The sequence below is a fragment of the Odontesthes bonariensis genome, chromosome 3, assembly GCF_027942865.1.
Source record: "Odontesthes bonariensis isolate fOdoBon6 chromosome 3, fOdoBon6.hap1, whole genome shotgun sequence".
Classification (NCBI taxonomy): domain Eukaryota; kingdom Metazoa; phylum Chordata; class Actinopteri; order Atheriniformes; family Atherinopsidae; genus Odontesthes; species Odontesthes bonariensis.
In genome coordinates, this window is record NC_134508.1 from 33134966 (window position 1) to 33160506 (window position 25541).

General features: G+C 40.3%; 1 pseudogene; it reads right to left on the reverse strand.

Annotated features, from left to right (window-relative positions):
- Positions 1-25541, reverse strand: part of LOC142376949 (dynein axonemal heavy chain 8-like) — a 58173-nt pseudogene that overhangs the window by 4995 nt on the left and 27637 nt on the right.

Here is a 25541-nt window from a genome sequence, read left to right on the forward strand (position 1 = left end):
AGCTTGTGAGGTGATTGCATTTTATAATATGGTGTAATCAAACATGTAATCAACATTCAAGTAGGAGGACCCAACCTTATCAGCAAAAGCTTATGGAAAACATCAAGAGAGTTGTATCCATCTGGAGTGACGCCTTCCTCTGGGGCATCAAGATTGAGCCATGCTTTCCAGTTTTTCCCATTTTGGGACACCTACAAACCATGTCAATACCAAAACTGATGCCACTACAAGCAGATGAAGAATTCAGATGTACAGATCATTCGTGGATCTATGGCTTACCTGGTTTATAATGTTAGTGAACTGTGGCAGCTTGCTGAGTTCTACCAAGTTCAGCCACACCATATCCAGGATCCAGCTGAATGGCTTTGATGGACAGGTCTTCAGGTCAAGAGCTGCGCCACCTATTGTTTCATCAATTATGTTCAGAGATGTCAAGTCCAAAAGGCAATTCAACTTTTCCTGGGAATGATGCACACCTTACCTTTAATAAGAATCTGAAATTTGTTGTGTTGTATTCTGTTATTCTGTAAGTCAATCTTGAGGGCCAGCAGGAGTGTGAAGATGAACTTGTGGTTTTCATAAAGGCTTCTGACTGTGTATCGGAAAACCTCAAACGTCAGATATTCAATAATATTTGCAATCCGCTTCTGAGTTTTGGAGGCCTTCTCAGACCTGCAAAAGCGCATTAATTAAAAACAAAAAATCTGCATAAAAAAACGAGGGAGGCAAAGACACAGAGAACAAAGCATATTTGAAGAACACGACCACACCACAGCGTGGTTAAAGAAACATCTTTGTCAACCTATTGTTCTTTCCAGACAAATTTGTTGGTCATTAGAGGAAGTAATGGTTGGAATAGTTTCCGAGCTTTAATCTCAAACATCTTATGATAAGACTGTGCAGACATACTTCTTAAATCACGATAAAGCCATACCTTGCGAGTGACAGATCAAAGATTTTGAGGAACTGACCCAAGGAGGTCTGGTACATGATATTGACCATGCTCATCTCCGTGATGAGGAAGTACAATGTGCTTCCTCGAGAGGCAACTGGATGGTATTCTTCTTGAGCGACATTGATCTTTACTTCTGCTTCAGCTGCAACACTGAGCTTTGCACTAACTTCCGCAGCAGTTTGCTTAGTCGTGGTCAGAATGCCAATCATGGAGTCATCGTCAACCAAAGAACCTTTAACCAGACAAACAGACACACTTTCACTTTAGGAAAAAGAACAGGTATGACTGGAGAAACTGGCATTAGTCTACAACAGTAACTATAGGACCTTTAGTGCTGCTGAGTTTGTACAGCAAATTGTCTTCCAACTCCTGCATCTTTCTTTTATTAGCAGTTACATCCTCAATTAGTTTCAATCTTTCTGCTTCTAGCTCCTGTTGAGATGAGTGAAAAAAAACCAAGAGCCAGTCAATATCATATTCTTACACTGGAAAAACAGTTATCTAAAACAATCACAGATAAAGTTATATTTTTAAACCAAATGGGGAAAGCAAGCTGCGTTTCTAGAACAAATGGCACACTCACGTATTTTTCTTTGAGGATGACTCGGCCGAGCAGCTGGTTCTCCAGGCCCTTCATGTTTACAGTGAAATCAATAATGGATGTTTTTGCGCTGACCTCTGGAGTGTATGCTGGATTAGGCAGTTTGGTAGTTATATAGAGCTGGAACCCATCCATTACGTTTACCTCTTTGTCTCCTACTTTGACCTATAAAAAAACATTTAAGACAATTTTAAGAGTGTACACATTTTAAAGTTGTATTGGTAAATTCGAATGGACATGAAGGTTAAAAATACCTTGAAACTGGTCCCAGATTTGATAAAGTTTTTCTCGAGCACGTTGTCCAGGGCTGGGTCAAGCTCCTCAAATATATCCTCAATGAGCATTGGGCGTCCCATGGAAATACAATCTTCCAAATGTGTGCGAAAGAATTTGTGGTTGAGGGACGTGACCTGAACATGAAATCAGTTTACTTCTACGACATGCTTTACTTAAGCGTGTAATTAGGGTAAAAATGACACAAGTGAAAATCATTTGGCTATATACTTGAAGTTCGTTGGCCTCTTCCTTTTTCTTAATCCAAGCTTTTCCCTGAGTCTGTGGATCGATGAGGAGGGGATATCTTGTTGCTTTTGTGACGATGATGCCATTCTGAACTGACAAGTCGTCTCCCGGGAGTCCCTGAAGGTTCCACTCACTTATCTTAAATATTAAAAATGATAGTCAATGGTTCAAATGAATTTTTTTTACTTTTCACAGGACTAGTATCAAATAAAAATAGGCTGGCATTGTTCTCACATTGGGAGCATCCACCAGGGCAGAAATGATGTTGAGATTTTCTGTAAAAGGGATTTTGTGCTTCCGGAGCTCCGCCTCCCAGATGTCCTTCAACAACATATCACGGAAACTCTGGTTGAATGGACCGCAGTACGACAAGAAGCCGGTGAGCTGGAGTACGTCACCCACAAGTCTGAAAACAAAGGCAGAAGCAGCTGGACTCATATAAAAGCCATTATCAAAACCTTTTAAATCTGTCCTTGAAGAACCAATCCTGAATTATAGTAATGAACCTCTTTAAAGACTAACCCCCCTTGGAATATAACATTTTGATATTCAATTGCATTTCCTTTGTAACCTGCCTGTTTATTTGTGACTTAAATTCTTTGCGTTGCTCGATCCAGCGAGCTTTCTCTCCACTAAGTCCGTCAATAAGTGCAGATGCAGCCTGCATTTTATTCCTACACATCTCAGCATCATCCACCAATTCCTGAAAGACAAGACGCCTGTGTCAGCTACAATCTCTAGATTTAAGTCAACGCAGTCATGACATTTTTCAAAAGGGTGCGTCACACCTGTTTCTCTTTCATTGCAGCGTCGCATTTGGCCTTGACTTTGTCAAACTCTGCTTGCTTTTCAGCCAGCTGAGTCTCTGCCGCGCACAGCTCGTTATTAGCCACAGTTAGACGGTTCTCTTGAATGGCAAGGTTGGCCTGGAAACAAACAATGCAGTTATACTGTAGCATAAAAAGGCTTTGGGCTAAAAATGAGGTTTAATCACCTATTTACCTAAAATAGATTCAAACAGGCTGAGAATAGAGAGTTTTAAATGGCATTATTGGAGAAGAATAGCCGCCTACGACAAATCTAAAATGAAAAAGAAAGAAAAAAAAAACAGTCGCCAACATGATGAACTTTAACTTTACCTTGAGTGGCAACACTTCTTTGTTGATGGCAAAGAATGAGGCCATAGCACGAGTCCATGCGAGCAGACCAGCTACACTACCACACACTTTCTTGGCATTTTCCATGGTGTAATCCTCCATGTCAAAGTAAGGCTGCAGTAGTTCCACAGTTTCCTCGTTAATGCTGTCCTTTGGGAACTGCTGGAGGCTTGTCAAGAAACCAGAGCCACTCATAAGCTGAAAAGGACAAAACAAATGAATTCATGCAAATGCCATTTGTGAGGAAGAACACGCCGCTCAGTTTTGCACTCAGAGCAGAATTATCCAGCTGCCATCTTTTCATCCCCATCCATCTTCAACTTTAAATCGTGCTGCATTCGCTTTAACCCAAAAGCCAGATGTCAAGACTAATTTGTTCTTGCTTTTTGTTTAGTTAAGTTTACTTAAGAAATCAATTTGATAATAATCCAACTTCTTACAGGCCTTCTTTCATTTCATGAGCTTTCAGGCTACCTACTGTACCTTCTCACATATTAATGCACTTTAAGGGTTTTTAGGTGTGAATTGTGTCCAAATTTACATTTGCATGGAAGCATCAAAGCTGTAGAACAAATCTCAAAAAAGGCACACCCTGCAGAAGAGAGGAGCAGAGTTGAGTCCGCTGGCTCACTCCACCTCCTAAAACTAATACTGAAAAAAAGGCCTGCAAATGTGGGCTTGAAAAGAGCTGCTGTGTTATATCTCTGTAGTATTTCAACCAAACATGACACATTTAAGACCTCAGGGCACAATGTGTCTCCTTTAATATATGAGTGGAATTCATATATTTATCATTTGCAACAACTGAATTTTTAGAAAAAGGAAATTTGTTACCTTCAGTGCTTCTGACCATGATGGTTTAAGACAGCTTCGTTCTGGATCACATGTAACAGGGTCTAACTTTTTGTTAAATAAAATCAGACAGCAGTCCATGATCCTCATGACCAGGTGTGGAGGCTTGGCCAATTTTCTCACTGTGGCAATGTCAGCTGGCTTGATGGTCTGTGGAGTTTTTAAGTATATCATGTAACATATCGTAGAATGCATGGTGTAAATATCTTCAAATAAGTCAGAGATATCTCACATTCAGTGCAGCTGTAGCTTCTTCTAAAGCTGGCCTGGCAGCCTCCAGCTTTTCCTCAGCTATAGCTTTCTCATACTCTATTCCATCCACAATTTTCTGGGCTCTGTCCTTCACAACTTGGACCTCATTCTTCACAATGGTTGCAGCTTTAGCACTGACTGTCACCTCTGCCAGCACCTTGGTGAATGCAAAAATAAACATCTCATGCCTTCAAATGCATCATACGCGTGCGTCCATGGTGTTGAGCTTTCAAACAGCTTTTCAGAAATGACAAAACCTCTGTCAGCTATTCACATCAAACCAGAAGCTAATTTCCACAATGAACCTATGAATAAACTGATTCTGCTACCTCACTATGTACAGAACTCAAATTGTTCTTAATTTTATGGTTTTACATTACTGTGGAAGTACTGATTGGAGGAAAGTTGCTCATAAACATCCATCCATCATCAATCTTATCTGCAGGTCACAGGAGCTTGGACGTATCTGATTTACCTCGTCAGCTTTGGCAGATGCAATAGCGAGCTCTTTTTCCTTTACTTCAAGATCTTTTGATAATTGAGCCACCGACTTACTGGCCTCCATCAGTTTGTCCAACCCTGGAAATCAGTAACATCTGGTGTAATCTTTTACAGGAGTAGACCATACAAAATCCTCCATAAAGTACACAATCTTTATAAAGACACAACTGCCTTCCTGTTCAAATTCCTTACCAACATTCATGCGCTCTGCCAAAGTGTTGATATAGTTGTGCTTTTCGGCATATAATGTTTTGTAACCATTTATAAAAGAAAGGTAAGATTTAGGGGTGACGTGAGCTCGTCTTCGAAACCTGAGAGATGAACAACATACAGCGTTATGACTGTGTTTGATAGCGTATGTTTCTGAACAAATTGGATTTGTGTAAATGTGATACCTTTCAAAGTAACTTTCACATGTTTCAGATACTTTGTGATGATAAGTTCCCATGGTGGTCATCACTGAAGTCTTCACATCAGCTGGACAAACCATGTGAAACTTAGATAAGAAATAGGTGGACACAGCAACCAGAGCCTCATTGGGCCAAGGGGTGAACCAGTCCATTGTGCAGCCGGAAATCAAGCCCGGAAACTTCAGACATCTGGAGCGAAACTTCTGCCCCACCTTTAAACAAGAGTAGAGTAAAACTCCAATGAAAAGGTTCATTTATGGAGGTAGTTATGGGTGTAAGTGTATATATAATGTCACTGTTGAGCATCTAAACATGCTGTGAATAAAAAGAGATTTGGAATAAAAGTAGCAAAAGTTTGGGCGGTTGCTTTTGGGTATAAACAGAAAATATACAAAGTTTCAACTTACCGGTGAGAAGCACAGAACAACGTGTAAATTCTTCCTAAACCGAGATATAAAGTAGTCATAAAGATTGTCAAAAGTTGGTGGAATTCGAGGAAACTCCTTTTTCATAACTGGGATCAGGTTCTGGGTGATCTCTTGCATCTCATCTTTTGCAAAAAGATTGGAGACCTGAAACGATTACAACATGGTCAGGACCAGCGAAGCTTTTCCTTTGAGACGTTACATTCTGCCCCACCTCTTTGTTTCAGTCATACAGGACCAATTCCAGTCCGTTTCAATTAGACTGAAGATTCCAGTGTTCAGTTACACAATCAGCAGATATTCAGATACGCCTTTATACCTTTATGAGATCTCACCTCTCCAGAAGAGAGAATATTGTTGAGGTACTCGAGGAAAGCCTCATCCTTGATTTCGTTGTCTGTAAAGACGAAGGTGATGCCTTTGCCCTCAGCCCCCGCTGTGTTATACAACAGTTTCAGGTCATCCATGAAATTACTCATGTTGTATGTTCTAAGTAAGGAAAAATAAACACCACATAATTGGAAAGAAGGCCCAGCATTTCACTTTCAGTGCAAATGCAACTACAAACAGCTCATGGCTTCAAAGGACACTCATTCTTGTATTTTAAAGGTAGGGTAGGAGATCCTGGATTTTGAGTCCAGCGAAGCTGCATTTTGAAAATACACCGGTAAAAAGTCCCAACCCTTTTCTTCACTTTCCCCCCGAAGGCACGCCTCTAGAGTACATGAACGCGCACGAGCAAGAAGGTGCACGAGCGCTGTTCTGACAGCAAGCATCGATTGTTGCCGTATTTAGTATTTAGTTTATGCTAACTATACGTTTAATAATGCTAGGTGCTAGCCAAGCTGGCTCTAGTTTAGCTTCCTGCCAAGCTTCTGGACGTGTAATTCGTTCACGGAGCAGGGTACGCGCACAGGGGGGGGAGGAGGGGGAGGGAGAAGCAGATTGCAGGTGATAGACGCCATCAGAATCCAATCATTGTGAACGGTCCGTTCACAATGATTGGATACTGTTTTTCCTAGATTGTACGTTCTAGAGGCCACTAAAAATTTTCATATTTGTGTCAAAACTTTTAATTAATTGGTTGCAATGGGGGTGTGAAGAGTATTTCAAGCAATATGTAAAAAAATGTTCCAGAAAAAGATCCCCTACCCCGCCTTTAATAGGTACGTTTATCGAATTGAACTTTTTATTTGTTTCCTACTTTTAAGGATAAAATTAATAGCAGTTAATTAGAGCTGATCTTAGTACTGTATTCATGTGCTTGACCAATCACCCGAGACCCTGGAAGAATGTCTATAGTAGGAGCTCAGAGTTTATAGAACTCCTTCTGTGGCGTCTTTAATTTCTACTTTGGAGCGGGAGCTTTCCCAGCATAACGGAGACATGAAGGTGACGTGATAGGTCCAGATGAGGTAAGTGTACAGTGACTGGTTGAAGGTATGAACACACCACTGGAACCACTACTATCAAAGGGAAGTAAAAAAAACTAAAACAAACAAACCTATTTAAAACATTGCCTATAAGCAATATATAATAAGAAATTATTGTATTATTATTATTTTTTTTAAAACAGAGGAATGGACTTAAAGTGACACCTAGGGCCGACTGAGACAGGTTTGCAGGTTATATCACTTGAATGCAAGCAGAAAAAAAGCCCCTGATGGTTCATTGTCCTTTGGGGAGCGCCTCTAACCCTCAGAGAGCCCCAAGAACAGTTTGATCAGTGTGATTAAAGTCCCTACAAACAGAGCTCTCACAACTATGACTCATCTCACTTGGTTAATGTGATCTGGAAGATGCTGTATCCAGCTATGTATGAGGCCAGGCGCGTCAGACTCTGTTTTCCTGATCCTCCCACTCCCACAAGCAGGGCATTTCCATTGTCAGTGCGAATGATTCGTGAGACCTAAAGAGGAGCAAATCTAAAAAGAATCAGTATTATATCTAGCCTAGTCTACAAGAAATGCATCAGCTATACTCGCTTCAGGTGTCACCTTGACAAGATGAGTCATTGCGTCTTTGAAGAAAACCAGATCCAGGGTGGAGCCCCTTACTACCTCATTGTGCTGAGCTTGATACATCACAAGCTTATCTGATAAGAACTGAAAATCTGGCACCTGAAACAAGTTGTTCATACAGATTATGGTGACAGTTTCCTCCATCAACTTACTACCATGAAACTATCAAGCACTGATGTACGAATTCAGATTTCACACCAGTTCATAGATCTTAGGGGCATCAAAACAGGCATCATCGTCTTCCTCTCCAGTTGGCTCAGGTGCATCTCGGAGGAAGTCCACAAAATACGGCTCAGAATGAAGCTCTTGAACGAGGTTTGGGTCAACGTGCTCTTGGATGACACGACATACAGCCTTCTCAAACCAATCTCTGTCCTCAGAGCAAATAAACCTGCAACAAAGCAAAGTCTTAGAGTAATGCTTTCTTCCAACTTTTTGTTTTTTAACTTAAAAAAGGATTTTACCTGTCTGCTATCACCCTTGTACATTCACACTTGAAAAGAGCCAATAGGGTGGAGATGTCACCACACTCCTCTGCCTTAACGTTTAACATTCCCTGCCAGATCCTGGACAAGTCCCTCAAATTGAAAATGTAGTGGAACTTTGATGGTGTTGGAAGCATTTTGACCTTCAATGTGGTGTCATAAAACAAGTTAACAAACTTATCAATACCATTTACCTATAATCAATTCCTATTATAAACTTCTCATCATATTCCAGGTAAGTACCTTTGTCCACTGCCAAACGATCCTCCCAGCAGACACTAGACATTTAACCATTGCTGATATGCTTGGCTGGAATGCCCTGCATTCATGGAAATATCCAGAGCCAATCACACCTGCACAAAAAGAACATGAAGAAACCGTTAACTGTAAAATGAAAACTACAGTAATGGAAGCAGAACAAATGTGATTATTTTAGACCAACCTACCAAAGATCTTATCAATGGAGGTGTTGGCTGGCAGAGTGCAGTTGAAGACTGTAAACTGTCTCTTCAGTCTTTGTGGGATGTCATTTCTACCCCCACCAGGGTGGATCATGGCAGCCAGAATCTGTGCATCCTCAATCGTGGTGAAATCTCCTGGTTTATCCAGATTGTACATGCCAGTCATTTCCATCATCTGGCGGACTATCTCATTTGTGATCTGGTTGGATAGCCACATAAAGTAACTCATCAGATTAAAGCGACAGATAGACAGACAGATGTTCATTAAAAAAAAAAAAGAAAGCAACACCTGATCTCCCCATTCGTTGACAATAGGCATATTTATGTCATCGATGAAGATGGTCATCCTGCGTCCTCCTGGGGGTCCATAGGTGCTGCCAATCCTTTTCTCAATGTAACTTTCCACTGATCGCTGTGTACGAAGAAAGTTTTTGCAAACATGAACCAATGTAGGACTGTAAAAATTCAAGCACAAAAAACATTTTAAAATATCTTTTACCTGATACATCAAGGGCTCTGTGGCAGATGAGAAGTTCAGTGATTTGAACAGATCCGTCTCAGGATCGTATTTCTTTGCATAGCCTTTGATCATCACTGTCTTCGCTGTCCCTTGTTCACCAATAAGCAGTACGGCCTGTACATATAAAACATTTAGAGTTTAGACAAAAAGTAACATATTTTTAAGTATAAACATTATCTAAATATTCTTTTAAAAACCACAAGATCACCTTGTGTTGTTTGGCAATAGTCTCCAGCAAGAAAGAGGTTCTTGTGTTATCCACATTTGGAACAAGAATGGAGGTGTAGTCAGGCACATGGTCAGTTGGATAGACATATTCCTCCACAAGATTGTTCCAGTGACACCATTCACCTAAAACAAAAGTCGCCATTCTTTTTAGTCACATATAAACCCATTCTCATCCCATCGTTGTCAAAGCTGGCGATGTGCTGAACGTATGCACAATGGGTCCTTTCATGTCTGTGCTGTGGCGCACCACTCGAGGCAGTATCAGACATCTAAAGCAAATATTTCTAATACATCTTATTTCACAACAATTAACAACGTATAACTGATACTAAAGATTACTCTCAGGTGGGTATATGCAGTGCGAAGGGGTCTTAACAAAATCTCCGAATCTGATGCCTCTGAAATGAGACCAGATTCTGTAAACCCTGTTGAGGGTAGCAGGAGGCTGAAGCCTTTAACAGCTGCTATTGGTTAAGAAGGCAGGGACGCTAGAGCGTCCAACACAAGACTAATACAGAGACGGACAATCAGACACTCGCAACTACAGTGTAAGCCATGCAGATACAGGGAGGGCACACAAACCCCGCAATAATACCCTTTTTGCTGTGAAGTGCTAACTTAACCACCATGCCACCACATTCAAATGCTTGTTCACTTTAAACTATACAAAAAAAACATCAAATTGATGCTCTTTTACGTGTCAAATAACTGTACCGTTTGTGTTGACCATGTACTCAAATATAGTCTCTCCCGGCTTGGTTTGAGGCACATCAATTTCGCTTTCATGACCTCTCATGAAGACCTCCAGCTTGTCTCTGTCCTCTAATTCTAAAAGAGCTCCCAGACTCCACATCAGGCAAAAGACAAAGAGGCGCTCAAGGTGCTTGCTTCCAGCAAAGCCCTCTGTCTCCTTGGTTGGGAGGAGGCCCTCCAGCAGATTGACGGACTGAAGAAGGAACATAGTCAAACAATTCAGGCTTCGAGGCATCATCTGATTCTGTTTTTATTCTCAGTCTTTTTTTTTTTTTTAAATACACACCTGTATTATGTAGTTACACTCCAAAAGCTCCATTTTGGGTTTAAGGTTTTGCCTCATATACATGTAAACATCCTCAAATGTCTTTTCATATAAACCGATGATGCTCTCTGCCTCTCTAGCAGGGCGCTTCTTGGCCCATCCCTGCAATACAAAAGCCAAGTTCTATCTAAGCACTGCTTACAAAGCATTGTTCTTTTTCAGGAAAAAAAAAGTCTTCAACACTTAGATATCACAAAAGTACCTGGAGGATGGGTAGCCAGCTGAGAGCTGAGGAGCTTATAAAAACCATTCCCACACGGGACACAGTAGCAGGGGAGGCATTATCCATGTTGTGCACCTCAAACACCAACTTGCAGGATGGTGACATGACGATGCGGTCACCATTAGCCAGGGTCAGTGTTTTGTTATCATCCAGGACTGAGTTGAGGTTCTCGATCCATATTGCATCAACGGGACCATCCAGCACAATCCAGATGACTTCCCCTGAAGAGTAAACCCGTCGAAGCAATTAAATGTTTGAGTTCTCCGGCAGCCTCTGGCACTTTGTCAGTCACTAATGAGCCGCTGTCCCACTACTGGATCAAAAGTGGGCGAGCCAGTGTGTGCCAAGGACAACAGCATCTCCACTGTCATTCCCAGAACTTAAAAGGGGCCTGTTTTGGGGTCCCGTAGGAACAGGAGCCTGGGATTTGCCCCAGCTGCTACCCTCGGACCAGACAAGGCTAAGTGTAGTTCCGTATGCGGTGGTGTCAATCTGAAAGGTGGGTTTACATGTCAGGGACGAGGTGCTTACGACCAAGGCAGCTCAGCGAGTCACCATTTTGTTTTGTTGTTTTTTGGTTACAACGCACTGTGCAGTAAACCATACTGGCTGTCTCATGTGACGTCTCATATTTTAGCTCTAAATATGCATGAACTGGCATCTATAGCTTAAGAAAAGTGCTCAGCTTCTGAGCTGACATTTTCATTGTCTTGTTGAAGCTGGGCAGTAATATCGTGCAGATGCAGTATTTAGCATCACATTAAAATTGCAACAACCTTTATATTGTGTTATACTGAATGTAATATGATAAAAATGTCTAAAGTACAATACTATGTATTGCTTAGATATTATTTAATACAATACCGTTTTCATTTGTACAGTTTTATATTTTTTCTTAGGATCTCATCTGTATTAATCACAAACACTTTCTTAGCTTAGATGTTGACAAAATGTTGGAATTACCCTTCTTAGCTTTGAGTGACCTCCGCCACAGTGTGGAAAAGATTCCATCAGTCCAATCATTAGTTGCTGCATCCAGACGACCAAACATCTGCGGAGCAGTGATTGCTTTGGGGTTCATGCGCATCTCTCTGTGTGGGGTTCCACATTCACTCAGTGATCTCATAAGAACGTTGATAACCGAGGTCTTCCCGGCCCCACTTGGGCCTAAAGTCATCAGCCCATGGCGCACTCGAGAAGACTCATAAAGCTGACCCAGACAGCAACAGTGATATACCAGTAAGAAAAGTACTTTCCAAAAGCTAACTTTATAATAATTATGCTAAACAACAATTTTAAGGCACCTGAACAAGCTTGAGGTTCCACGGTGGGTGGTTAACGAGACCGGCAAGCTCAACTTGATTAGCAACAGCAGCTTGAAGTTCAGTATATGTGCTGTTGTCCTGCTGGATACCAGGGAACAGGTCATTGATAAGACTAAGGAAGAGGGGCTCATCCTCATCCACCTGAAACACACAGATGGATTTTTTTATTCACAGCACTGTATCCAGTGTACAGAGTATACTTTCACACCCAAAATTCAATACAATTCAATATATCACAGCTGTTGGTAAGAACTAAGTTTGTGTGATACCAGTTTGGACAGATTCATGTCACGAAGCACTCTCATGACAGTGCTGGACTCAGTGTCATCAGGTCGAGCTCTTTTACACGCCCCAAGTGTTCTCAACACAGACAGGATGTTCCTTAGTCCAAAGTCATAGTGGACCTGTCAAATAGCAGAGGTTATATGTCAGTAGTTCAATAACCAAACAAAATAGGAATTATGAAATGCTAACAAGATTCTCACCTGTTTTGTGAGTTGCTCCTCACAAAGTTTGTAAAGAACAAAGAATTTCTGTGCTAAGTTAACATTCTCATTGAATCCACAACTGGCTAGTTTGACTCTCATTATAATCTGTCGGAGACAAAAGTGTAGAGGGATGTGTTAGGACCACAGCAAAAAGAAAAACGTTTCTCTCCACAGAAAGAAGCCTTGACCCACCTGCCTGTCTGGCACCATCATGGACACTGTCCTGAACTGCACTTTTAGATTTTCAGGAAGTTCCTGACGGCCTGCATATCCTGGATTCTAGATACAGAGGCATGACATATCTTTGTATATACTGTATATCTAATGTTTTCCATCTAGTTTCAAGGAGTTTCTTTTAATAGGACTGTGTGTTTCCATGTCTTACCATGGTGATAAACAGGCCGAACTCTGGATTCAAGTTCACGCAGTCTCCGTCCGTAAAAATGAAAGTGCTTCTGTGTTTCTTTCGTGATGTCAGAACAATTGAGATCTGCTGAGCAGCAACGGAAAGCACTGGCAGGTCGATTCTGTTGAACTCATCGAAGCAGCCCCAGGACCCTGACTGTGCAAGGCCTGGAAAATAAAAACACAATAGGACATCACATAAATGAAACTGTACACCACTGCTCGATGACTTGTTTCATTGCCTAATGTACCTTTATATATCCTGCCGAGTCCTCTGAAGTCCATTTGGTCCGAGCAGTTGAAGACCACAACGTACTTGCCAAGGCAACGACCCATGTCTTTGGTGGTTTCAGTCTTACCGGTGCCGGCTGGCCCAGCAGGAGCTCCTCCCATACTCATGCCCAGAGCCTGGGCCAGTGTGATATAACACCTTTGTAGAAAAAAAAAACTGTTCTTGAATGCAACATAGGAATTAAAACCTACAAGCAAAGTTGACTTATTACAGCAAGTTGCTTATAAAAATCAATTTTCTCTTTTCTTGCCTGTCAGTCAGAGGGGTGATGACCAGCCGATCAGTACAGCCTAAGAACTCGTTCTGATAGATGAAGTCGACATTAGTTATCGATACAATGACTTTGTCCAGATCCTCCTTGAAGTAAAATCTGCTCTGCTTCAGCCATTCAAAGTCGCTGATACATTTCACACGCTTCTTTACCTACAAACAAAGCGGAGCTTAACTCAAGTGTTTTACAGAAAGAAAAGAACAGACATTTACTGAAGAAAAAAACCTTACCAGGTCATTAAAAATGTCACTCTGGTGCACATGAATTGTGACAAGTGTTTCATATTTGACTCTGTCAAATTTGCTCAGGTCATAGGTGGTTTGTTTAATGAGCATGCTGAGTAGGTTGTGAAACCTCTTTTTCGTAAGAGGCATGATCTCCTTCTTATCGGCAGCGATTCTTAGGGCCTCTTCAGAATCTCTTGTCCAAAGCATCTGGATTCCTAACAAGCCCACCTTAAAACAGACAAGGCAGAATAAAATGAATCTTGGGAACTCTATGAATATAGAAATCAATTATGATACCATCGTATCTCTCAAAACTACGGAAGCCCAGAGCGGACGTGGTACGTATAAACTTTTTTTTTGATGGTTTTCTCCAGATAACGAGATAATTATCTCGTTATCTGGAGAAAACGATTATTGTTTTCTGGAAATGATCGAAAACCATCAAACAAAAGTTTATACGTACCACGTCCGCTCTGGGCTTCCGTACAAAACTCCAAAGATATTCACACTTGTTATTTAAAAAACTTTTTTCCACAAAGGAGGAAAGTTGTGTCATAGATTTAGTACAAGACTGAAGCTGTGGAGAAAATCTATAACAAAAGCAAATATCACACAGTACAACCTGCTGGAGGTGCAAGCCATGGCGACCTGATAGATACTGGCTTGCATTAGAAATCAACCTGCTAAATGTATTTCCAAGCGGCCACAATGTTGTCTACTCACCTGTGCTTGATATTTGTCAAGGAAAGTGAGAAGGTCAAAGTCTTCATCGTTTATCTCTAGATCTGAAGCTCTGATGATGGAGTGTAAGGAGGCTTGCTGTTGCAGCAACAGCTCTCCAAGCCAGAGCTCCACAGCTCCCTGCGCCATGACACATTTGTCCAGCTGAAAGCAGAAATACACGTTTATCAAACTGCAATTATCAAAGACTTCTAAAAACCGAAGAATTGATACACCCAAGCAATGTTACAGATTAAACTACCAAAGATTAGAAATCTTTTTTTTTTTTTTCCATTTACACAAACTGTAAAAGGGATTTACAGCCCCAATTTCAATATAGTCGGGACACTGTGTTGAAATTAGGTCAAAGAAAACATAAAATGTTGAAAGTGAGACATTTTACTGTTTAATGAAATATTTTGAACTTGATGGTAGCAAAATGTCTCAAATAAGTTGGGAAGGGATCTGCAATAGGCTGGAAAAGCAAGTGCTACTAAAAGGAAACAGCTGGAGGAACGTGTAGCAGCTGGATATGACTGGGTATTGGAAAAGCCCCTTAAAGTAGCAGGGAGCAGGGGGTCAGCAACCTGCAAAAAAACTATGTCAACAAATGTTGGAGCAATTTCAGAACACTGTTCCTCAAAGTAGCACAATATTTCATTGTCTACTGCAGTGTTTTTCAAACCTGGTCCTCGGGGACCACTGCCCCGCATGTTTTAGAGGTTTCCTGCTCCAACACACCTGATTGAAATGATCAGCTCGTTATCAGGCAACTGCAGAGCTTGTACTGGTCTACAGTACAAAATATCATTCAAAGATTGATAGAATCTATCTATGTAGAATCTCTGTCGTCGTTGGGCCCTCAGGCAGCTCTGTATTACAAACTTTTTACAATAATTTTGTCATGGAAATCACTACATGTGCTCAGGAACACTTCCAGAAACCACTGTCTGTGAGAACAGCTTGCCTTGCCATGCACAAATGCAAGTAAGAAGCTCTATCATGCAAAGAAGAAACCTATGTGAATGCCATCCAGAAACGCTGCCATCTTCTCTGGACCATGGTTCATTTAGAGTGAACTGAGGAAAAGTGTAGAATTGTTTTGTCATTAGACAAATCAAAATTTAAAATTCTTTTTAGAAATCACAGACGCTGCGTCCTCCGGACAAAGAAGGAGTGGGACCATCCATGAGATTTGTAAATCACTGCATTCCGTTTTTAATTATACATTAAACAGTGGTCAAACCTTTTAGGAATTGGGGCTGTACAATGGAATATTTTTACATGTTGAGAAAACCAAAATGAATCAGTTAAACTCTTTAAAAGCACACGACATACCGGTAATTTCTCCCCTTCCTGTGAGAGAACGGCCAAAATCTTGTTATATTCCGTTGGATGAAACTCTGCTTCGTTGACATTGTCAAACACTCCAAGGAGATGAGACTGAAACACAATTGTATCAAAATTGACTTTTGTCAAGTGATAAAATGTCAACTTGAAAGTTATCCAAGTAAAACTTAAAGAGGTCATAGTGATTATTTGAATTTTCATTTTAAGACATCATGCAAACATTCAGATGTATGGCTGTAATTTATATTAATTAAAACAATAACTGAATACATAAATAAATGAATTTAAAAATGATATATATCTATATATAGGTATATGTATATCCATATATTCATAGTGACAACAATGTTCAAACTCATTCTAACCTGAATTGTATGAGAGTCGCTGGCTTGTCCAAGGATTTCCAAAAGAGATGGATCGGATACAAAGAAGAATCTTGGAAAAAGGAGCCTCTTCTTCTCAAGGTAACTGTTAAATTAGAAATACGTAACATCAACACCCACTGCACTGGTATAACAACAATCTATTTAATTCTGCACATCTTATTTTTTGAGTCAATCTAAAGTATTTGGACTAATGTTGTTCGTAAAGAATTACCCTGCAAGAGATTTCTGACAGAGCTCTAGCTGTTTCTGAAGCTCGGGTAGGTGATGCCCTAACATTGGGTCACCCACACAGCAGTCCACCACTTTTGGCACCTTCTGAGCACGCTGCATGACCTTAATCCAGGACTTGTCGATATCTTGAAAGCGTTTTGCCTCCTGTAATAGAAAAAAAAAGGGCGGTTTGAATTTTACTTAAGGAAGCATTCTAAGGTGTAGTTTTCCTCAGGATAGAAAGCATGAACTGCACCTGTGGGAGGTCTTTGGCGATGTCACCCCCAACAAACACAGCTTCCATGTAGATCCACAAGTTTTGCACAATAACCCACTGTTCAATGACTTCCGATGATGTTGAAAGATTGGAGACCCAATCCTGGATCTCTGTTTTGTAGTATGCACTGTACCTGTACAAAGCAGATAAGGACACAAGCTACTTAAAACTTTAAAGGTGTTGTAAAATGCTGTTGGTAAATGTCAAATCTGTTAAGAACAAGATAAGTTTATTTCTACTTCTTCCTCTTTAACTAAGTGCGTACATTCACTTTAGTTTAACAGACTTTCATTATATTGTTCCGGAGTTCAAGGCTCCTTAGGAACTGATTTAATCAGTGGAATGTAAATCTGAAGCTGTTGTTAACTTGTATTACCTGTTGCTTAGCAGTGAGCCCAGTACCATCAAGCTATCCTCCAGGATGGTAAGAATCTCTGCTGTCTCTGCCCCCTTCAGCATTAGTTCTCCTCTATCCTTGAATGTCATCAAACTAAGGGTCTGACCAGACCACAAGTCTTTTACCTGTGACAATTTGGCCTCAATATCCTTCTCTTTTACAGCAGATATGGAGATGTCCTATGAATGAAGAAAGCCAGGCTAAGGAGGTTAGACACATACAAAAAGAAGAAATATTGTTGCTAGAACTGTGGAATTAAATGTATTCAAACTTCCAGCGAACCTCAATATCATCCTTGTACTTCAGCAAAGGGGCTTCCATGATGTTCTTCAGCATAAAGGTTTTGGACTCCACCTCAAATTGGTGTCCAGTTAAGTCTCCAATCCGGTCCCAGTGTCTCCGCATCATGGATTTGTTTGCCATCAATTCCAGCAGCGGGCACGACTCATTGAAATCATCAATGGTCCTCTTTAGGTCAAGGAAGGCTTGCCAGTCCTTTAGTGCTTTGGGCAGCTTCCGGCACCTACAAATAGAGATGATAAACAATATATCTATCACAGGAATACGAAAAAAGTCAAAAATACAATGCTGGCACAAAGCAGGTTGTAATGGCTCAGAAATACTCCACCTATTCTGAAATTCCACAAGTTCTGCATTGATCTTTTCAATGTCCACGTCTGTCCACAGGATTTTATAGTACCCACTGATCTTACTCATCACTGTATCATACAGGCCGTAGAGTTTCCGAAGCAGCTCAAGCTCTTTTCTAAAAAAAAAAAGGAAAAATCCTTAAAAGATATTACAATCTTTGTTAGTTAATATTAATGGAATTTTCATTGATGGCTCTGATAGAAAGCTTTGTCAGGATAGTAACAAACTTCTTCTGGTGTAGAAAGTTATTCTCCGTAACAGGTAAGCCGAGAAGTTGCTCCCCAGAAGTATATGTGGTGAAATTTCTCCACAGTTCATCAAATCTAGCCTGAGTAAAAAGAACATTTTTGGCAATAAAATTAGATTCAGCAAACGAGAAGAAAACTGCCATGTTTATAAAACCAAAACCAAAATTCAAATTAAATGTAATTTCACATTTTTGTACTGCTGTTTCTTGTAGTTTGTAGTCTTTTGATTTGAATTTCTTTTCAATTTGTCTTTATAAGTCTCTATCAAAATAGATAAAATAAAGCTGAAAGCTTTTCTTCTTCTTCCTCACATGTTTTAAGCGTAAAACATTAACTGGAATATAGAACGGTGAGAGTGAGCAGTAATGGTACCTGAAAGGCTTGCAGCTGCCTGCTGGCTACTTGTGGAGGAATTCCTTCAACCATTGGGCCTTCCTGAAATGCAGGATCATATGAGCTGATAAGAACGTCTACATTTTTCCAAACACCCATAGAAACAAGGTCATTCACAGATTACTTACAGAGTCGTATTCTTCCTTAAAAGAGTAAACATCCTTCTCGAAAACAGCAACACATTCCACAAGGTTTCGTTTGAACTTGGGCTGCATGCAAACCAGCTCATCTTGCACTGATCTCTGAGAAAATCCGAGTTCAAAATTCATTATCGAAGCTTTGTTACAGAGGAACACATCATGAAAAAAATCATTTAAAGAAAAAAGCCTGAATGTCTTGATAGTACTAACAGCTTTAGACTGAAGTTGTGTGAAGAGATGCCTCAGATTGTACACTCCTTCTGCTTCTCTTTTGGTCACTTCTGCTTCATTTTTGGTCAATATTTCAAAGGCTTCCTGTAAACAACATTATTTCATGTTTCTTATCAGTCTGCAATGTTTGCAACTGTAAAGGTCAAAGAGGGAGCTCTGCTTAAGGTACTGTATATGTCTAAAAAACGAATGACCGTCCTAGTCATACCTCAATAGAAATTAATGTCATATCAGTCTGAATTTCAGCATCTCGAAGCTTTGACAGGGTGCCCATGGCATGACGCACATCTTCCAGATTAGAAACAGAATGCGATACTTGTACAAGGTATTTGTTGATGTGTAAACTGATGTTAATCATTTTCTTCTTGTAATCCTCCTTCAAGTATCTGCAGATCAGTTTCTTCCAGGCTTTGGTCTCAGCCATCAATGCCTTCTTTAATAAACCTAAAAAAAGGAAAGAGAAAGAATTTCCCATGTAAAGCTTGAATCACTCCTTTAAAACACCAAATTAAAAAAAAAAAACTAGCAAAGGCTAACATGTGACGGTACAACCAATATCATGGGTTTTCCAATCAGCATTTACCCTGAAAAAGATTGTACACCCTCCTTCAGTTTTAAGGTTTAACAGATCATAATGGATAAATCCTCTGATCCTTACCAGGCCGTAGATACAGTGCCTTGTGAAAGTATTCGGCCCCCTTGAACATTTCAACCTTTTGCCACATTTCTGGCTTCAAACATAAAGATATAACATTTTATTTTTTTGTGAAGAATCAACAACAAGTGGGACACAATCGTGAAGTGGAATGAAATTTATTGGATGTGTCAAACTTTTTTAACAAATAAATAACTGAAAAGTGGGGCGTGCAATATTATTCGGCCCCTTTACTTTCAGTGCAGCAAACTCAGGCCACAGTTACACATAGCCGGGTATTTACAGAAACGAATATTTCCCCCCCTCCGTTTTCAATAATAACATCGTGCACACAACATCGTTTTCAAAAAACTTGTCATTTACATCAACCCGCATAAAAGCGCGAATAAAGCCATGCAAGCCAATCAAAATCCTCAGAATCGAGGACTTTCCTCATGTGAAGGAGGAGGTAACGCGAGCAAATATCACAACAAAACTGAAGGCAATAAGAGGGAAATATAGACAGTCAGTGGATACTGGACGCAGGAGAGCCACGGAAAAGTGATGCTCCTCTATTTTGAACTGTGCGAGCAGGTTTGGGGTGGCAAATGCAATAAGGCCAGAATCGTTTGCACAAACGTAAAAATTAGTAGAACTTTAACATCATCCATGATAATCCTGATCAGTAGCCAAACAAACTGTAAACATAAGGCGCTCGCATGACGTTAAGCATTTTCTGGCGCATAATGTGACGTTTAAGAACCTAAAACGCCGTTTCTCCCAGTTGACACGGCAACACATAACCGGCGTTATCAGACATCTCCACTTTGGCCGGAGGTTTTAGAAATAATCGTTTTCTGTGATAAAAACGGGGTTTTGGTGTAAATGAGAGGCCAAACCGCAGGAAAATATCTGCGTCTTCCTATTGTGTAAACGGGGCCTCTCTCCAGAAGTTCAGTGAGGATCTCTGAATGATCCAATGTTGTCCCAAATGACTGATGATGATAAACAGAATCCACCTGTGTATAATCAAGTCTCCGTAGAAATGCAGCTGCTCTGTGATAGTCTCAGGGTTCTGTTCAAAGCGCAGAGAGCATCATGAACACCAAGGAACACACCAGGCAGGTCCGAGATACTGTTGTGGAGAAGTTTAAAGCCGGATTTGGATACAAAAAGTAGGGATGGCCGGTGAAGCCTCATGAAGCTTCCACAGAGTTCATCTGATTGTGCCAGGAAATGAACCAAAGTTTCGGGGCTTTGAAACCACACAGAACAGTGGCATCTGGTGGTGCACCGCAAGTATCATCTGCTTCAACCAGCCTCGTTGTCCTTGTTATACTTTAATATGTACAAAATAAAAAGCGTAAAAGAAAGAAAATTGTGATTTTATATGACAAGTGCTTGTGTTACATTGAAAGTGGCTAGTAGTTCTACTAGAACTACTAGCCACCGTACCTTGAAACCTTTATCTTCCACAATAGAAAATGGTTGCACATCCATAACAATCATATCCACCCACACAGAATCAAGCTTTTGCTTCCTTGACACTACAAAAATAAAATTCTGCATATCAAGAAAATAAACGCAGGGCAAACTTGTAAAATGCTGGATTCAAACTCATAACCTTTGGATGCAAAAGCCACTAAGCTAATCACTGAGCTATCAGTTAAGTGACTGCGTCAACCCACCATCTACATGATGTCTAGTTAAAGACATCATCCATAGCTAAGAATAATAGTACACTTTAGTTGTTTTAAATAATTCAGAAACACTTTGCGTAATTAACACACCTTTCTGTCAGAACACAGACAGAGAGGCGTTTGGTACACGGGACACAGCTGTGTAATAATGGCCGCAAGCGCTTTGTTTGTGATATGTGCTAAATAAACAAGTCCAAAATGAATGTATTGTCCTACATAACTTAGATTCTTAAATGTGCTGCCCCCTTATTTTAAGAAGAGAACTATATTAGCATGCATACCCATAATAATAATAAAGCTTATATTTACACTTGAAAAACAAAAACTAGCAAACATCTTACATCACACAATAGTATATTGTACAATAGTAGGGGTGGGCGGTATGGCCTAAAATGTATACCCCGGTAAAATTTGAGCCACTGACGGTATACGGTATATATCGCGGTATGGTACTTTTGTATATAAATTACAACAGAACAGTTTCTCAGTGGTTACCATAGCACCAAATAAACACTTTCAATCAGGATGTTTGCAGCAATATTAAATTAAATTTATTGTGCAAAACAGAAAACACAGGAAATATAAAAAATATATACGTTATATTTATATTTAAAAAACAAGAAAAGGTACATTTCCTCGAATAAACTCTGTGAGAGAAAAGCCGCTGCCTCTTGGATAACGGAACTTTCATAGGCGCCTTCCACTTATTCAACATGCTCAAATATGCGTCATGTTTCAGACACCCCATTTGTGCATGTTAAACTGCTTGTTAATACGATGAGTGTTTTATTACTTTCCATGTCTTCCAAAAGAGAAAATAATCAGGATTTTGAGGATGTTACCGTTACACACCAGCTGAGACGCAGGGTAGCAAAACATTATGGGCGTGAAAACGAAACTTAGAAAATCGGCTCGGCGCATGCGCAAAACCACAAAGTAGCAAATCTCGACAAGTAGGAGAAATCGACAGAACACCGGCTTTGACTCGTTTCATATTCCGGAGCATGGTTACCCCGCAGGTGGTAAAACAAATTACTCGTGTTACCTTGTCTTGCGATTACTGTCGCACGGCATATCCAAGCGGATGTTCAAAACTTTGCATTACTGCCATCTACAGGACTCATGAGCTATTGCGGTATAAGGTATGGCAAAAAAATCTCTACCGTTGGTGAAAAATACCGCATAAGGTATGATACCGTGCATACCGCCTACCCCTATACAATAGTATCACCTTATTAGGAGAAACCAAGGTGAAGTGATCCCAAGCCACAAAACGTTTCTTGCCAGAAGCCATGGAAAAGAGCAATGAATTGAATTCAATTCTGACAGGGCAACAGAACTGGTTGGGAAACCAGTTTGGGATTCATTCTCCTTTTATAGAGAATAGCGCGCCCAAGTGTTCAAACGATGAGAGACCTCTGAACCGTGGTTCCACCAAACAATGCATTCGGCGCTTCGGACGTCATCAATCACGTGATTAGCGCCATTTCATACACGCCCCGGAACATTGTGCCGAACCACTTTGCTTCACGAAGATGAAACGAGCGCCGAAGCGTCCGTGTCAAACGAGCCATCCCTAACAAAAAGATTTCCCAAGCTTCCCAAGGAGCACTGTGCAAGCAATCATACTGAAATGAAAGGAGTATCAGACCACTGCAAATCTACCAAGACCCGGCCGTCCCTCTAAACTTTCATCTGGAACAAGGAGAAGACTGATCAGAGATGCAGCCAAGAGGCCCATGATCACTCTGGATGAACTGCAGAGATCTACAGCTGAGGTGGGAGAGTCTGTCCATAGGACAACAATCACACGTACACTGCACAAATCTGGCCTTTATGGAAGAGTGGTAAGAAGAAAGCCATTTCACAAAGATATCCATAAAAAGTGTTGTTTAAAGTTTGCCACAAGCCACCTGGGAGACACACCAAACATGTGGAAGAAGGTGCTCTGGTCAGATGAAACCAAAATCCAACTGTTTGGCCACAATGCAAAACGATATGTTTGGCGTAAAAGCAACACAGCTCATCACCCTGAACACACCATCCCCACTGTCAAACATGGTGGTGGCAGCATCATGGTTTGGGCCGGCTTTTTGTCAGCAGGGACAGGGAGGATGGTCAAAATTGATGGGAAGATGGATGGGGCCAAATACAGGACCATTCTGGAAGAAAACCTGTTGGAGTTTGCAAGAGACCTGAGACTGGGACGGAGATTTATCTTCCAACAAGACAATGATCCAAAACATAAAGCCAAATCTACAATGGAATGGTTCACAAATAAACGTATCTAGGTGTTGGAATGGCCAAGTCAAAGTCCAGACCTGAATCCAATCGAGAATCTGTGGAAAGAGCTGAAGACTGCTGTTCACAAACGCTCTCCATCCAACCTCACTGAGCTCGAGCTGTTTTGCAAGGAAGAATGGGCAAGAATTTCAGTCTCTCAATGTGCAAAACTGATAGAGACATACCCCAAGCAACTTGCAGCTGTAATTGCAGCTAAAGGCGGTGCAGTTTTTTATTTGTTAAAAACGTTTGACACATTGAAATTAGTTTCATTCCACTTCACGATTGTGTCCCACTTGTTGTTTTCTTCACAAAAAAAATAAATTTTCAATCTTTGTGTGAAGCCTGAAATGTGGCAAAAGGTTGAAAAGTTCAAGGCAGCGTAGAAGTAAAAAAGAAAAAAAAAAACAACAGCTTACCTGTTGAAAGTTCAGTAGACCCAAAAACAATCTCAGGCTTGATAGCATCAATGTCTTGCTCAACTGAGTCGTAGTACTGGATTTCAGATTTAATCTGAATCAGGGATGGATTGCTACCCATAAATTCCTGTAAAAAAAAAAAAATGAAGACAATTAAACCGTTATCATTATAGGGGAAAAAACAGCCAACATGTCTTCTAAGGAAAACAAACCTGGACTTTGAGGTTCCTGTCCACATTCCAAATCACCCTGAAAGGATCGAAATGCTTCAAAACGTCACTTGCTTGTTCCTTCTGGGAGCTGATTGCAGTTTTCAGATCGACCACAACTTTTTTAATGTCCCTGTGTTCAAAAACACTCTGGAAGAAATTGTTGCCTTTTGTGATGAAAATAGGACAAAAAAAAGGGAAAATAAATTAATTTAAACACAGTTTTAACCAAACGTTGATCTTAACAATTTCATGAATAAAACCAATCCTGTTCAAATGATTGTTTTACTTATCAGACACCTGATTGTCAGATGAAAACAGTAAGCTATTTTGACAATGTCTGTTGTGGGATTTCATTTTTAAAGCAGTATTTGTGCAGCCATTGTATTGTTAAAAGTTACATTTTACGCAGGATAACAGCTTTTTGGGGGATTTAGGTTGCTTGTTGACTGCTGATAAGCTGCATCTTTATACGGTCATTTTCTGGTGGAAACTATAGCAATTGACCTTGTTATCCCATGGAAAGTAGTTTTGTTATCCTCAGATAAAAGTAGAATAAACTCATGATCTCGTGATAATGTCGTCACAATAACTAATTGCAGCCAAGGCCCCTCGCTCCTGTTTACACACACAAGTCAGTGCACTTGAAACATCTTCACAGACTTCTGCATGCTCGTATCTAACAACTTAAAAAATGTATGATATTAAAACTAATATAATACATGAAAGTTTAAATGAAATAATCCTAATTATAACTGATCAAATGACAATTTATGGGAGATCCCCATTTGCGGACTTGTTTTATCAGGTGTCTGCTGTCATGTATGTGCATGCTGACAGTTAGTAACCTTTGTTCTGTGTGTCATCTTGACTGTACTCCTTCTGCCAAGCAACACCCTTGCTAACCTCCAACACACAGTCAATAAGTTGATTTATGGCCTGTTGGATCTCATCTACATTGGGAATCATTACCTGAGGACAAATATCAGACATAGTAGCAACATTGTAGTGCTTGACAAGACAGGCAAAGAATTAAAGATAATGTATTTCCCCTGACCATAAACCATTGTAGCGAATGAAAATCATCCAACCATGAGTAGAAAGAAAAAAATAACTCACCATATTGGGTTTGTCCAGTTGGGCTTCAGACTGAATCAGTGGGACCACCTTCGGCTTAATCTTTGCCCTCTGGTAAGTGCTAAAATACACATTTATTGATTTTACTCTTTCAGAGGTTATTTCCTTTCTTTGTGATACTGTTCTTCTTATTTAAACCCAGAAATACTCACTTGGTGCCACAAATTCTCCTTTTAAGGATCTCCAGGGATAACTTGGTGCTTTTGACAAGTGCATCGAATACCTTTGTACTGAAGAGTTCATAAAGCTTCTTAAACTCCTGAAATGAGGATTTTTTATTTGAGGCATTAATGCCTGTGTTGGCACACAACAGTTTATAGAAAAGACATGTTTTGCAGTTGGTATCCAATCATACCTTTTCGAACTTGATCTGTTTATCTTTCAATGGACCCTCTAAAAGCCTCTTGCTCTCTCTTGAGAAGGTCACACTCCTCCCTGAAATTTATATATATATGTA